Below are 15,294 nucleotides of genomic sequence, written 5' to 3'. Positions count from 1 at the left end.
ATAGATCCCTCTAGGAGGGGTAAATAGACAAGATCTTGTGAGAAAATTGGGAGCATGAGAATAGGGGGAGAAGGGAGGGTGGAGGGGGAGAAGGAGAAGGGGGAAGAGAACTTGAGGGAATGGGATAGTCAAGATGGGGAAAAGATAGAGATAGAGAACAAGGAAAGGGATATCTTGATTGAGGGAGCCATTATGGAGCTAGCAACAAATTTTGCACTAGAGAAATTCCCCAGAATTCACAAGTATGACCATAGCTAAGACCCTAAACAGCAGTGGAAAGGATGCCAGAACTGGCCTTGCCCTGTAGTCAAATTAAATGGCACCATAGAACCTTCATCCAGCAACTGATGGAAACAGAGGCATAGACCTGCAGGAGAGCAACAGGATAAGCTCCCAATGTCCAGTTGAAGAGTGGGAGGAGAGAGAATATGATTAAAGAGGTCAAGACCATGATGGGGATACCCACTGAAACAGCTTACCTAACCTAATAGAAGCTCACTTTGGCCAGACAAGGAAGGAACCAATGTAGGACCAAACTATGCCCTCTTAATGTGGGTGACAGTTGTATGGCTGGGGCAGACTGTGCAGCCACTGGCAGTGGAACCAGGATTTATCCTTACTGCACGTACTGACTTTTTGGAACTCGTTCTCTTTGGAGGGATACCTTTCTCAGACGAGATACAGTAGGGAAGGCCTTGGTCCTTTCTCAGAACAATGTGCCTTACTCTCTCTGAGGAGTAGATGGGTAGTGGAGTGGGGAGGAATGTGGAAGGAGCCAGAGGAGGGGAGGGAGTGGGTACTGGGATTAGTATGTATAATAAAAAAGATAGTTTGTTTTTGTTTTATTTAATAAAATAAAAATAGAAAAAAGGAAGAAAAAACAATAACTATTATTCCTCTTGAATATGAAAGTATCTTTTCTTTTTAAATATTTAAATGGACTTTTTATAACAGTATTAAAGTCACAGGAAAACTGAACAGAAAACGTAGAGATTTCTCATTACCCTTCTCCAGTGTTTAAAAATATCCTCTATAGAAATCCCATCTGTGAACATGGCATTTGTTATACTGGATGGACCTGCATTTTATTCAAAGTACATGGTTTACTTGGGGGTTGTTACTGTAGTAAATGCTATTTTGCAAATGTTTGATGACATATATTCTGCATTATGTCATTCAACAGAGCATTTTTACACCTATAAAACCCATGTTTCTCTTATTTGTCCTGAGCCATCACATTTAAGTGGTAGTCTAAACCACATATAAAATCTAGATAGAAATCATTTAATTTCAACTCTAGGAATGTATCATTCTGTAAACTTCTTGCCTAAGCTATCTGCTGAAAATTCTGGTACTAATTAGGTTATTATTAAGTGTGTAAGCAATATTTTCTCTCTGAACACTTCTGAGATTTCTTTTCTTCATATAATCATAAATATTTCCAGAGGTTGTAAAATAAGTTTTAAAAACTGAACTGTGGTTGCCACACAAAACCTGCATAAATTAATGTGTACAACTTGATAAGTGTGGAACTAAGTGTTTCCCTATGAAAGCAGAAGTGCCACCATAGCCTATGAAACAAGTCTATGATAGAGCAAATTTATGACTCACAAATTTTCCACATGCTTTTATCTTTTCCCCAAACACTCTCCCTGAAGACACCAGATATTTAATAAACCTAAATATTTAATAATCACTGACACATCCCATCCACCCTAACTGTTTGCGACACCATGGGATGGTTCATTTAAAGGTATGACACTTGCTGTCTCTGAACTACAGCAGTTGAACTTGGAACCACACACTATGTGAAGTCTATAAAGCTTCCATTTTTAGAAATAATTCCAGGTTTTTGTTTGTTTGGTTTTCCATATATATATATATGGAAATATATATATAACCTCTAGCATTATATTAATAAACTGATTTCATGTAGACAGCTTCTATATCAATAAAAATACCTGTCTTAGTTAAAAGGAAATTAAAATAAGAAGTAGGGACAAAATTTTTTTCAGCCTGACAAAGATTCTGTCACATCTCCTTTAATTACATCTGAGCTAGGCTTTAACATAACACCTTCCCCAAAAAACCAAACACTTTATTGGCCATGTCTTGTCCTATTTTAGCAAGACTTCTGCCATGCCAGTTTCAAAATTGGAGTCCCCCTTTGACATCACTGTAGTCCAATATCTATCACTTCGCTGGTCACCAGCCAGAATGCTTTATTTTTTAACATCTTCTCCTGATAACTTTCTACCTCTCACTGGCTGCAAATTTCCCCATTTATCACTGCAGTATTTTGAGTTCAGTTTGAGGTCTCTCTCTTGCAATGATCTTGACATCTGGCAGGATAGTCACCAGTAGGATAGTCACTGGTAGGATAGCCTACCACTTTTACAAGTGTCACAATAACATTTTTCTTTAATGAAATTTCATTGGGATTCTATTGATGTTACCAGTCATACAGAGCATGTCACCAGCAGAAAGAAACTCACTTGGGAGAAATCCTACAACAATACGTAGTTTGAGCTTCTTTTTTGTCTTCTTCTTTTTTTTTTGTAAGAATTTTGCTTTTTTTTTAATTCATTTATTTAAGGATTTCTGCCTCCTCTCCGCCACCGCCTCCCATTTCCCTCCCCCTCCCCCATCAAGTCCCTCTCCCTCATCAGCTTGAAGAGCAATCAGGGTTCCCTGACCTGTGGGAAGTCCAAGGACCGTCCACCTCCATCCAGGTTTAGTAAGTTGAGCCTCCAAACTGCCTAGGCTCCCCCAAAGCCAGTATGTGCAGTAGGATCAAAAACCCATTGCCATTGTTCTTGAGTTCTCAGTAGTCCTCATTGTCCGCTATGTTCAGCAAGTCCGGTTTTATCCCATGCTTTTTTGTCTTTTTTATCTGGGGAAAATTCAGTTATTCCTACTGATGTACAAGAAATTTACTGTTTGACACTATTGCAAGTTTCTGATTTTGCTTTTGTTGCTGGCGATGTGGGATGATATGTTGATATGCCCTAAAACATTGGCTAACATCATACATCTCAGGTTTTCCTTTACCAATTTTATAGTTTTACTATTTAATCAGGTTTTGGTTAACTTGTGTAAGATGTAGAGAGAGGGTTCAGTTTCATTCTTATGTTTGTAGATACATAGTCTTCCCACCACTTCTTGAAAAGACAATCCTTTCTCTGTCGCCTTCCTGGCACTTTCATACACATTCAGCTCACCCTGAATACTTTTCTGGTTTATGAGTCTGCTTTATTAGTATTTTGGTTGCCATAATTTTGTAGCATATTTTGAGATCAATTTGTGTAATAACCCAGTTTTGTTCTCTGTTGATCACAGTTTCTTTGACTTCATATTTTGTGATTCTGTACATATTATTTTAGAATTTCCCCCATTTGTGTAAAACATAACTCATATTTGGAGACATCAGGTCAGTTTTGGAGGAGACAATATCTTTGTCTTGTTTTTTTGTCACAGTGCTAACCCTGGAAGAAACATAGGGTGATAAATGTGATCCATGAGCAGGGAGTTCTGAGTGCAGCTATGTTTCTAATTGATACCACTCAGTTTAGACCAATATACGCGGGGTTTTCTTTGAGGCGGGATACTCTAGAATCCCAGGGAAGCTAGATGTCACCTGCGGGTTTTGGTTTTTTAACTTGGAAATTACTTATCATTTTTTATTTTCATTTCTCACTGCCTCTGTTTTATAACAAAACTTTAATAGTAGGATTTCTTATTATGAATTATGCTGCTGATCCCTATGTTATCCTATTTCCCTAAAAGGCTTGATCCTTCAATTGCTGTAGACTAGTTTAAGTGAGCATCTTTCACGTGTTCATCTTCATGCTTATTGTTAATTTAATGATTGTCTCTCAACCTCAGCTAATGAAAATTTTAGAGATAAAAGTCTTTATCTGTTTTTAATGTTTGTATTTAAAAAATCCATTATCCTTCTGTGTATAGATCTGAAGATATTTTGGGGGGAAGTTGGATAAATTCCAATTTGATTAGAAACTCGAATGTGTGAGGTAACTCCCATAGTGTCTCTGAGACAAGAACCTAGGAGAATCATGGGGCATGCAACTCGCACAAAGGGCAGAGTAGTTGAATGCAGGCAAACTTTGCTTTGTGCCAGCAGTCTTTTGAGCCTCTATTATTAGTACTTCATGATATGCAGGGATTCTGCAGCACATTTTTAATACCTAAAGTATGGCAATTTAAAACCATAGCTTTTTAAGGGTACAATTCACTAGTATCAAATATTTGCATAGAGTTTTGAAAAAGATTTTTACCTGAATTGTGTTTGTAAACACACACTTATTGTAAATTTAGTAGCAAATATCTTTTTTCCTCTATCCCTAGTCATGAGCATCCACTGCTCCTGCCTCCTGTTGTTATGACTTTGAACACATTAGATACCTGACATAAAGAAAAGTATTCCAGCAAGGTTTGCAGGGCAGAAGGGAGCTGCTTATCACCAGATTTCTCCAAAATGAGAAGACAAGCAAAGCGCCTGAGCCTTTCTCCTGTCTCTCCTGTCAAATTCACAGTTTGGTATTTCACTTAAATTATGTCCTGAAGCTCTATCCATGCTTCTCTGGTTTCATATTTGAATAGTGTTCTATTCAAATATTTTTCTATATCCTAGAGATTAATTCCCTCATCAGAATTTTAATCTGAAAATAATTCTACCTATGGCGTTTTAATTATACTCTCTTTAACTTTAGAAGTGGAATGCATTATTGGTATAAATTTAGATTTCAATTTTTAAATTATTCTTCTCCTACTAAATGAAGCATGCTATATGGGACTGGGTTGAAGCTATGAATGAGTTAAAATACACCCAGAACCTCAGATTTTCTCATCCTGAAAGTGGCAGGATTTGACTGTTCCCTCACTTTTCCCAGGTTTCAGCAGTCCCCAACAGTTAGGCTTCCCCAAGGGTCCAAGTACCCCAATGCACCTAGCAAGCTGATGTTTCTTCAAGGCTACAGGAATTGTTTGCTGCTTATCTGACCACTAAAACATCCTGAGCTGGACTTCCTATTACTTTATAAGGTTCCTTCTTCTTGTCCCTGTTGCCTCAAGGAATGCAAATATTCTTGCCCCAACCAACGACACACCACCACATAAATACTGGTCATTCTTTTTATTTTTATTTTTCCATTCAAAAATTTACGCTTCCTTCCCTCCTTCTATTTCCCTCTCATTCCCCCAGTCCTCCCCCTCCCTCCTTAAGAGAGGGCAGGATACCCTGCCCTGTGGGAAGTCCTAAGCCCTCCCTGCTCCATCCAGGCCTAGGAAGGTGTGCATCCAAGTAGACTAGGGTCCCAAAAAGCCAGCACATGCAGTAGAAACAGATCCCAGTGCTATTATCAATGGCTTTTCAGTCTGCCCTCATTGGCAGCCACATTCAGAGAGTCCCATTTGATCACAAGCTAGTTCAGTACAGTCCAGCTGGATTTGGTGAGCTCCCATTAGATCAGGCACACTGTCTCAGTGGGTGGACCAATGTCTCAAGGTCCTGAGCATGGGTGTGGGGGTTAGGTGTGGGGGTAGGGATGAGGAAAGGGGGAGGAGGAGAGAGAAGGGAGAAGGGAAAGACTGGGGAGAGCTTGGGAGACTGGGAGGGTGGAGATGGAGGAAAGACAGATATAGGAACAGGGAAGAAGATATCTACATTCAGGGAGCCATTTTAGGGTTGGTAAGAGACTTGGCTCTAGAGGGGATTCCAGGTGTCCACGGGGATGTCCCCAGCTAGGTCCTTGGGCAGCAGAGAAGAGGATGCCTGAACTGGCCTGCCTCACTATCACACTGATGATTATTTCGAATATCACCATAGAATCTTCCTCTGGCGATGAATGGAGGTAGAGACAGATACCTTCATCAGAGCAACGGACTGAGTTCCCAAGGTCCAACTGAAGAGCAGAAGGTGGTCATTCTCCTTAGGGTATAAATCTTCCTTGCCTGCTGCAAATAAAACAGCTGTCCACTGACATAGGCTTGGGTATGTTTTCCACTATATTCATCCCCAGATCTGCCTTTGGCCCCGCCCACAGTCATCCCATTTCCCCTCTCCGGGTTGTGCTAGTCCAACCACGCTGGGACAAAGCAGGGCGTGAGCCTAGAAAATCTACAAAAGAACAAATATTTTTTTCTGCTTAGTTATAAAACTAATCTGAGCTTCAACCCTGCCTGCCAAGTCATCTGGATAGTTGAAGGTCAAACTGTAGCAGCTTGTACAACAAAATTAACATCATCCCACATTTCTGAGTCGAAAGGTTAACATTTCTTTAATGTCTTGAAAGACCATGTTTGGTAAGGGCTCATATTGCTTTTGCAAGAAATTGAATGTTCTGTATTTGAAGTCGTAAAGTCTCTGCCATCTCTCTAATGTGGACAGAGATACTAGAGGTGGCAGTGACCTGCCAAAGTCAAAACTGCAAAACTCTGATATACTATGATGGAAGAGTATTCGCTGACTACAACTATTCACTCAAAGAAAAAACTTTGTTTTCCCCAATTTTCATATAGTAAGATGAAATTCCAGTTGATTACAGTTTTCAAGGCTCATTGCAAACATAAGTGATTTAAGGATTTGATGATAATTCCTCCCCTTATCCCTGAGCTTAAAAAAAATTAAAAAAACTGAAATAGGAGTCAGAAAGATTGATACCAAAATATCAACATATTGTGGGTAAGTATAATTGGAAAATGAGAGGTACATGAGCTTGCTATTATTTCACCCCTTGTGAGGCCGACACAGCAGCAGACAGATAGCCAGTCGATGCTTTGGGCTTGTGAAATAACCTTTCCCCATGATTTGAAAGACTAGAAGAAAGACTCTCATCAGGCTGATGTCTAAAAAAAGAAAAGAAGGGCAAGGGAATGTTGAGCTTGCCTATATTTTTCTCTCAGATTCATATACTTCAATCCATATCTTGATGTTGTATGTCCTTCTTATATGTGTTGTTTTTATTGGTTAATGAATAAAACTGTTTCAGCCAGTGGCTTAGCAGAATAGAGCAAGGTGGGAATTCCAAGCAGATAGAGGAGGAAAGAGGGAGGAGTTAGCATGTAGTTGCTGTAGGAGAGATTCCATATGGAACCTTGCCAGTAGGCCATGATCTCAGGATGATGTACAGATTAATAGAGATGAGTTAATTTAAGATGTAAGAGCTAGCTAGAAATACGCTTAAGCCATTGGCCAAATAGTATGGCAAATAATATAGTTTCTGTGTGATTATTTTACATCTGAGCAGCTGGGAATGAACAAGTCGCCTCTGCCAGACATTTCCAAAGAGAGAGTTAGGCATGCTGCAAGGCTCTTATAAACTAGATTTCCTACAATAAAAGCAAAACTGCAAACCAGTTATACCAACATGGAAGATTCTACAAGGTTGTTTGGAAATTCATGATGGTAGGCATTTCCAACATTACAGATCCGATGCTGAATTTCTTGGGCTGCCAGGTGTCCCTTGTCACCTCTGCCTGTCAGTTAGCATCCTGTAGCTGATGGGTAGATCTTTGCTATGTCTTCTTACCAGTTTTCTGGGATCTACCCATCCCAATGTTGAGTTTCAGCAACTGATGCCTGAGATCTAAAACAGAGGGTTTTTTGCCAGGCTGTGACTCACCTGTGGGTCTGAAAATTGCATTTTCTTATAATCGTTGGGTTTTTTGTGACCAATAAAACTTCTGGTATTCACTCCTATGGTGAAATATGTCATTCAAGGTAGTCCAAATATGTTGAAATAAGAGCGCTGGGTCAGGAGTCATTCCTGTTTAGTTGAAAATAGGCTGTTTCTTATTCTCTTTGAGGTTAGAACTGTGTTTTTTATAGACACTCAATATGAGAATATTTGCAATACAGAGAAACTGCTCTAGCTTTAACATTTGACTTATATTCATAGGACAAAATATATTTATTATATAGCTTTTTTAAAAAATGAGAAATAGTTTAAAAGGTGACATTGTAGATAAACTAGGAAGATAAAATGATAAAATGTTAAGTGAAATAGCAATCCAGTAGTTAATGCATAAAAACAGAAAAATAGGATAGAAGTTATTTGGGATATGGGACAGGAGAAGTGATTTCTTAAATGGTTTTGGTTTCTTTGTTGCTACTCTGTTAAGAGTTGAGATGGGGTACAGAGATTACCTAATATAGTCGGAAAATTTGGGGTGAATTATATTTTAGCAATCAAATAGAATATGAATGCATGTGCAACATACCAATGGTTACCCATGGACCTAAAGATTTCCTGAAATTTTTCATATGTAGATATTTTCATAATATTAGGAAATTTATCACTTTGAACAGTAAGAGTTGAAAATAAATAACTATTGAAATAAAACTGGTAGATAATTCATTTCATTTCAGGAGGCTCCTCCTGACTAGAGAGTATAACACAGCAATGTACTCTAGGTGTTCAACACGGAGTTAAATGATCGTTGTGCCTTTCCTATAAGGGATTTACCACTGGCTATTTGCTGTGGGGTGGGAGGCATAGCGATATTTGGAATGCACAGTGTATTGAATTTTGAAATGTAACCTTTTTGAAGATGCATATCTTCTTTTGATAATAATATTATAGTATGTTGTGTTGATAATGTAAATTAAATCAATGATTAGTAATAATCTCCACAATATACATGAATTTTCAATTGATGTGTCTGTTCCCACGTCCCTAAGTTAACCACAAGTTCAACTAGTAGCAGTTTACTGACATTTTAAGCACAGAGTTCCACCAGCCAATAATAACTTCTCTGTCATCTGCACGATTGCCCTTACTTACATGCACGTGAAATGCACCTGAATTGACTGGGAGCTACACATCATGAAAAGTTTGTGGTTCATAAGGAAAAATTGCATTTCGATATTAGTTCAGCCACTAGTACATAGAACCACATACAACCTTGCACAAATACCAACTTGAGACAGCCCTACCCTGATGGATATAGTCTGATAACAACACATTTTAATTAACAGCACACCTTACATGAATCTGCTTTTCTTCTAAGGCAGTCAATTTCAATATTGTTTTTGTGTTTACCATGGACAGAGTGGCATATAGAATCTAATAATACGATTCTTCCCAGAAAGAATGTTTTAAGAGCCTGGGGAATTCTTTTTGCTTGTGGAAATGGAAGAGTTACTATTTAAAACATTTACCTCCAGAAATTACTTTTTTCCCAAATAAAATTACTTTCATGAATCCATACCTCCCAGCTCAAGTAAGACCTAGAGAAAGAAAACAACTTTCAAAGTGATTCCATACAAGAATATCAGATGGCGGGTTTGCTCTTACTAATTAGAAGATGTTGTCTAATTTATCTCATTTATATGACATGTAGGCAATTACTTTAAAGTCCCTGGAAAAATAAAGAAACATCTTTTAAATATCATTATTTTTAAGTTCTCAGGCATGTAACTTCCCTGAATATGAGTTCTGCCACAAGACAGGTCCTGACTTGATGCATTCTCTTGTTAGCTTAAATTATTCTTTTTAAATTATCATTCAGGTCTGTTGGCACCCCTCTTTCTACTCGAGAACAGGGATGTCTGCATGCTCTGACTCCCATCTCACAGCCTTGAACATCACTAGCACCCTGCTCTAGACACTCGGTTGTCTCCCAGTGACAGTCTAGAAGACAATAAGCAAGGAGCTCAAGAAAAAGTTTTAAAACTGGTTACCAAAAATGGGAATATTTCTTTTTAGTTTACCTACATGTAAATGGAAAATAGGCTAAATCCTATGTAAGGTTTATGAAGGTTCAAGGATTGGCAGGTTTATGACAGCCTCTAAGAAGCTCTCTTTAGGCAAAACTACAATAGCCTGGGATTAATAACTATATTTCAGATGGCTCCACTCAGTTCCAACTAAAAATGTCACCATGGCATGCCAAACTCCAGGAAGTGTCTCAGATGTGGAAGTTCTGCCTTCTGCATTTTCATCAAAATTCAGTCGGTGCTTTGTTCAGATATCTCAAAAGTATTAGGTCATTTTTCTGAGGGAATTACAGGAGGTAGTTGATGGTCATGGTCAAGACTGAGATAAATTTGAAAAAGATAAAGCAAGAACAGGGTAGAAAGAGTCACTAAGCTAGGCCTAAAGGAGTCAAATACAGGTTTCCTAGTGTTATTCTCATTCTAGTTTGGGTTCGTTATTAAGACGTGCTTTTTCTCTGGTTTTGAACTACAGTGACATATAAAGAAGGGACTTTTTAGCAAATCAGGTTATACTGACAGCCATAGCAGCTAAGACTCACGTAGAAACCCAGCGATGAAACCAGATGTATATCGTCAATCTTGATCTTTGTACAAAAGAGTCCTGGTATAGCCATGTGCAATGATCTAGTATTGTAGGTGTACTCAAGAGAATCATCAGCCATCAACATTAAAAGTCAGCTGAGGTCCAGATTCCCAGGGCTTAATCAAAGGTCAGTTGTGATTCCAGGTTCCCATGGAAATACGCCAGAAGCAAGTAGTCAGGCTGCTGTGCCAGCTCTCCTACCAGTGCTCTTTGCAGAATAAAATCTATTTCATCGAATGCTGAACAGAAAAAAAGTATCCATTTGACAGCTGTTCATAAACAGAAACATTTGATGAGATTAAACATTTCCCCAGCAAACAATGTATGTGCACACATAGCATTGGTATATATTAGCAGGAGTAAAGTACAAATAGTTCATTTGGAGACAATACCATCAAATAGGGCAGAAAAGTGTGAGAATAAAAGAGGTATAAGAAGGAAGGCCAAACAAGGTTCATGATCAAGCCAACTCTCATTGTAGACTACCAGAGTTTAAGACTAATAAGGAATAGGATTTATCTGTTCACATCCCTTCTATCATTCACCAAGGGCCATTTCTAGGACATCAACTCCTGAGCAGTATTTGCTTGCTCTGTGTAGACGTCAAATGTGTACCCAGATTCATTAAAAAAAATAAGATTATACAAAGATGCAGTTGTCTAAGAAAACAATCAGATACATATTGGAATTAATGCCAGGAAGTTATGAGCTGTGAAATGAACATGCCTGCTATATATACTTGTATATACACACAAAAAGATGTTGCTATATTCAGTTTTTGACAGTTTGTGTGGCTGTGAATCATAACCATGGACTCCTGGACACTAGGGATTAAAATAGTGCAATGTGTTGCCAAATCATACTGTATTTAAAGTTAAAGCCTTGCAAAGACCATGATCACATTTAAGACCAGGATACTAGTAATTGACTGTCTCAGAGAATCAATTTTTAATGGTTATCTGGTCAATTCCAATTAGATTCTTCCAAGACCTGTATCTGAAGTGTGTGCTGACTTCAGCCATAGTTCTTGAAGTCAACCAAGGGCAATGGTAAAATCCTAAATTGTCTAGTGAGTCTCTTAGACTCCTTTGATCAAAAACATGAATGGAGGTTTCATATATTTGTGTGTGTGTACACACACACACACACATATATATATGAAATAATTAAGATCATAAAATAACATTTTTCTCTTCTTTTTTGAACGTCCTTAGAGTTATTTTTCTCTCCTTCCACCCTCTCCCTCTATAATCCTTTGTTCTTTTCCTGACTTGTATAGATTCTTCAGATTACATACTCAGATCTGAAGAGTCTGTGCTAGGATCCACTAATAAAAGTGAGCATGAAGCCGGGTGGTGGTGGCGCACGCCTTTAATCCCAGCACTTGGGAGGCAGAGGCAGGGGGATCTCTGTGAGTTCGAGACCAGCCTGGTCTACAGAGTTAGTTCCAGGACAGGCTCCAAAGCCACAGAGAAGCTCTGTCTCGAAAAAAACCAAAAAAAAAAAAAAAAGTGAGCATGAAAAGTTGGTCTTTCTGGGTTTTGGTTACCTCACTTGGTAAATTATTTTGCAGGTACACTTATTTACCTTAATTTTTAATTATTCCATCTTTATCTTGTGGCTGAATATCATTGTCATTATATAGTTCATAGGTTGAGGGATATTTAGCTCTCACTATTGGAAGGGGCTTTGCAAGTTGTCAAAGAAAAGCAATGAATAATCATTCCCACTGTGGGAGTTTGAATGTAATTGACCACATAAAATCAAAGGAGGGGTGACCTTGTTGGCAAAGCTGTGACCTTGCTGGCAGAAATGTGTCACTCTGGGAGGTGGGCTTTGAGTTCTCCTATGATCAAGCTACTCCCAGTATCACAGTCTACTTCCTGTTTCCTGCATATCAATACTTAGCAGCTCCTTCCTTCTGCAGCAGCCTTTCTGCCTGCATGTCACCATGCACCCCACCATGATGATATTAGACTAAACCTCAGAAACTATAAGCTGCCACCTCAATTAAATGTTCTCCTTTATAAGAGTTGCCATGGCTATGGTGTCTCTTCACAACAATAGAAACCCCTAATTAAGACATCCACCCATAAAGCATATGATCCACAACAATGAAGAACATGATAATTTCCAATATGTAATATTGACAGAATTATTTGGGGGGGGGTTAATCAATAGCTGTCTAATTAGAATTAAAGTGCACTTAACATTAGGGAATTTATGTTTGGTGCTATAAACCTGGTCAACTACCTGTGGCTGGAAAGGTCATAGATCCTTGAGGAGAACCTACTGCTGCCATTTTTCTAAATCAATATGACTTCTAGCTGTATTTTAAATATTTATCTTCATGCCCATAAATAGATGTAACTCTTACTCCTTGTCAAGGAAGATTCTTTTTGCAACAGAAGGAGACTATTACAGGGAACCACACATAGTCAAAATATAAAGAAAAGTGAACGTGTGTGCTAAACCAATTAATACATCTACAATGCAACCTCTCAAGGGATGCTCAGGGAACATCAAGAAAGAGTGAGCAAAAAAGATGATAAAAGCCAGAAAACCAGGAAGTCTCCTGATAGACAGTATCTTTGAAACATGATAGAACTGTGGTTCTTATATCTTAATGATATAGTTTTCCTATATAAGATCTTCATAATGACAACCCTAGTCAAGATGCCAACATGGACATGCAAAATTTCACGAGGCTCACTCCTAGGAGATGTATTACAGCCAATCAGTGGCTACTGAGAGAGGAAGAATCAGTCTTCTCCAGGAATGGGTCTCTAGATAGGTTATCCAATTCTGATCTGCAGTAATTTGATGTATATATAGAAAAGTACTGAATAAATTCAATATATATATATACATATATATATATATATTGTGCGTGTATGTATATATGTGCGTAATAATATAGGAGAAAAGAAGTTATAACTTTGAGAGGGAATGAGAGGGCATAGGAGGGGTTGGAGTGTGAAGGGAAATTGAAAGGATGTAAATATATTTCTTACATAAGGGATTCTCCAAAAATTAAAAAAAAATCAATTAGTAAAATAAGAAATAGATGTTACCTAGTATCTCCTAACTCAGACTACCTCTGCTACTATAGTAATAAAAGCCACTTAGATGACCACTACTGATTTTGCCTTCTCTGCAGGAAATATAATAAATTTAAAGTTGACATTGGCTGTGAGATTACATTATGTGATATTCCCCTAAGAGTAAGGAAAAATAAGAAGAGGGAAAATGAGTTTACTATTACATTTTATTGACTGAAAAAATGCATGAATATTTCCAAGATTTCAAAATATAAAAACTCAAACAGCACAAATATAATAGTATCATTTTTTTAATGGCTTGAACTTTAATCATTCACCAAAGGGTCATTTTCTAAAGACATGTTACCAGCCTGTGGTGTCACTGGGAGCTCCTGGGCCAAAGAGGAATGTGAGACTAACTGGGAGGAAGTAATCTTATTGGGGTGTGCTCGCAAGGGGGATATTAGACCTCTTTCCCTTTCTATTTCTTTTTTGCCTTCCCTGTTGTTGTAAGATAAGGTGACATGACACCCCCTGCCATGATGTACCATCTTAACACATACCCCAATCAACTTTTTCTTCTGTATCTTGCATCCTCTACCTTAAATGGGACACCTATATTATCCCCCACCCTCTGCCATGGCTCAGGGGACATCTCAGAATGGGCTAAGGAAAGAATGTAAAAGATTAAAAACATAGGAGGGAAGGCCATGAAGTGCTGTCTTGTGGGGATGGTGTCCATGACATTCAAAAACTCACAACAGCCATGGTGGCCTGCATAGGACCCAAAAAATACTGAACCAGCAAACATTTGCTTATGATACTCTACAGGCATCATTAGTCCCTGTGTTGATCAGGGAAGTTAATGGCAGGCAGTTGAAGGCTTCTGGAGAAAAGGAAGTTGTTTACAGCCAGTAGTAAATTACTCAAGCTACAGTGGATAGCTTCATACCTTCATACCTATTCTCATACAAGTAGCACTGGTCAAGTCAAGCACAGCATAAAGCAGCACAAGACATGAAAGAGGGATGAAGTCATGGTGGGATGAAGAGTAGGTTACTTGGTTGGTAAGGGGATAAGAAATGATAGAGAGACGAATGTGACCAAAATGTGTTATGTCTATGTCAAAGAGTAAACTAGTAAAAAAATTAAAATTTATTAGTTAGCTTGCTACATGTGTTTAAGGGGTGGAGAGACTTGTTCTACCAATTTTAGATAGTATAGCTAAACCAAACCTAGATATTACATCTACAAAGCCTGGACGTGGAAACTGCAAGTAAAGAAAGTAGCATATTTCTTTAATGTGCTAAAGAAATATAAAGGTTTCCACGGAAACCATTTTTGGTCATACCTCAAGGGAAACTTGGCTTGAAAATTGATGCAAAAAAAATTCCTAATACTGTAAAGTTTATAGAAGTTTTGTTCTACGTCTTCTCTAATGGCATTGCTCTCTTGGGACTGTAGAGTGAGTTAGTGTTGTCTTTTTTATGTCTCAGCCCTCCTCTCCTCGCCAGCATTCTGTGTATCAGTATTCAGAAGGAAGCCAGAGATACTGCTTCTTGAAAGAGAATTGGAAAATTTGTCAGCCAAGATGAGTCACCCCTGGCATTGATTGCAGATATTCTGTTGCCAAGCTGCATGTGCTAATGCAGTCATCAATATCATGGTGTCTGAGAAACACAGCATAAGCCAAATTTGTCCTTGTCATTATATGGCCAAAGGCCTCTTTTAAAGATACTACAGAATTAATTAGTCTGCATATGTGTCTAAAAGATGAAAGGGTTCATACCAGATATCCAAGTACAATTGCCTAGAAGAGGAAGGTTTATCTTTATTAGGAGATTCTTCTTGTTGTTTGGGTCAAGTAGTTCACATTTGTTTGGATAAGACAATAATATCTCATTATTATTTCCAGTCTAGGAGTAAGTCAAAGA

The sequence above is a fragment of the Microtus ochrogaster genome, linkage group LG1 (assembly GCF_000317375.1).
Source record: "Microtus ochrogaster isolate Prairie Vole_2 linkage group LG1, MicOch1.0, whole genome shotgun sequence".
NCBI lineage: Eukaryota > Metazoa > Chordata > Mammalia > Rodentia > Cricetidae > Microtus > Microtus ochrogaster.
The sequence above is the reverse complement of the archived record's forward strand: the minus strand, read 5'-3'. Positions refer to the sequence as shown.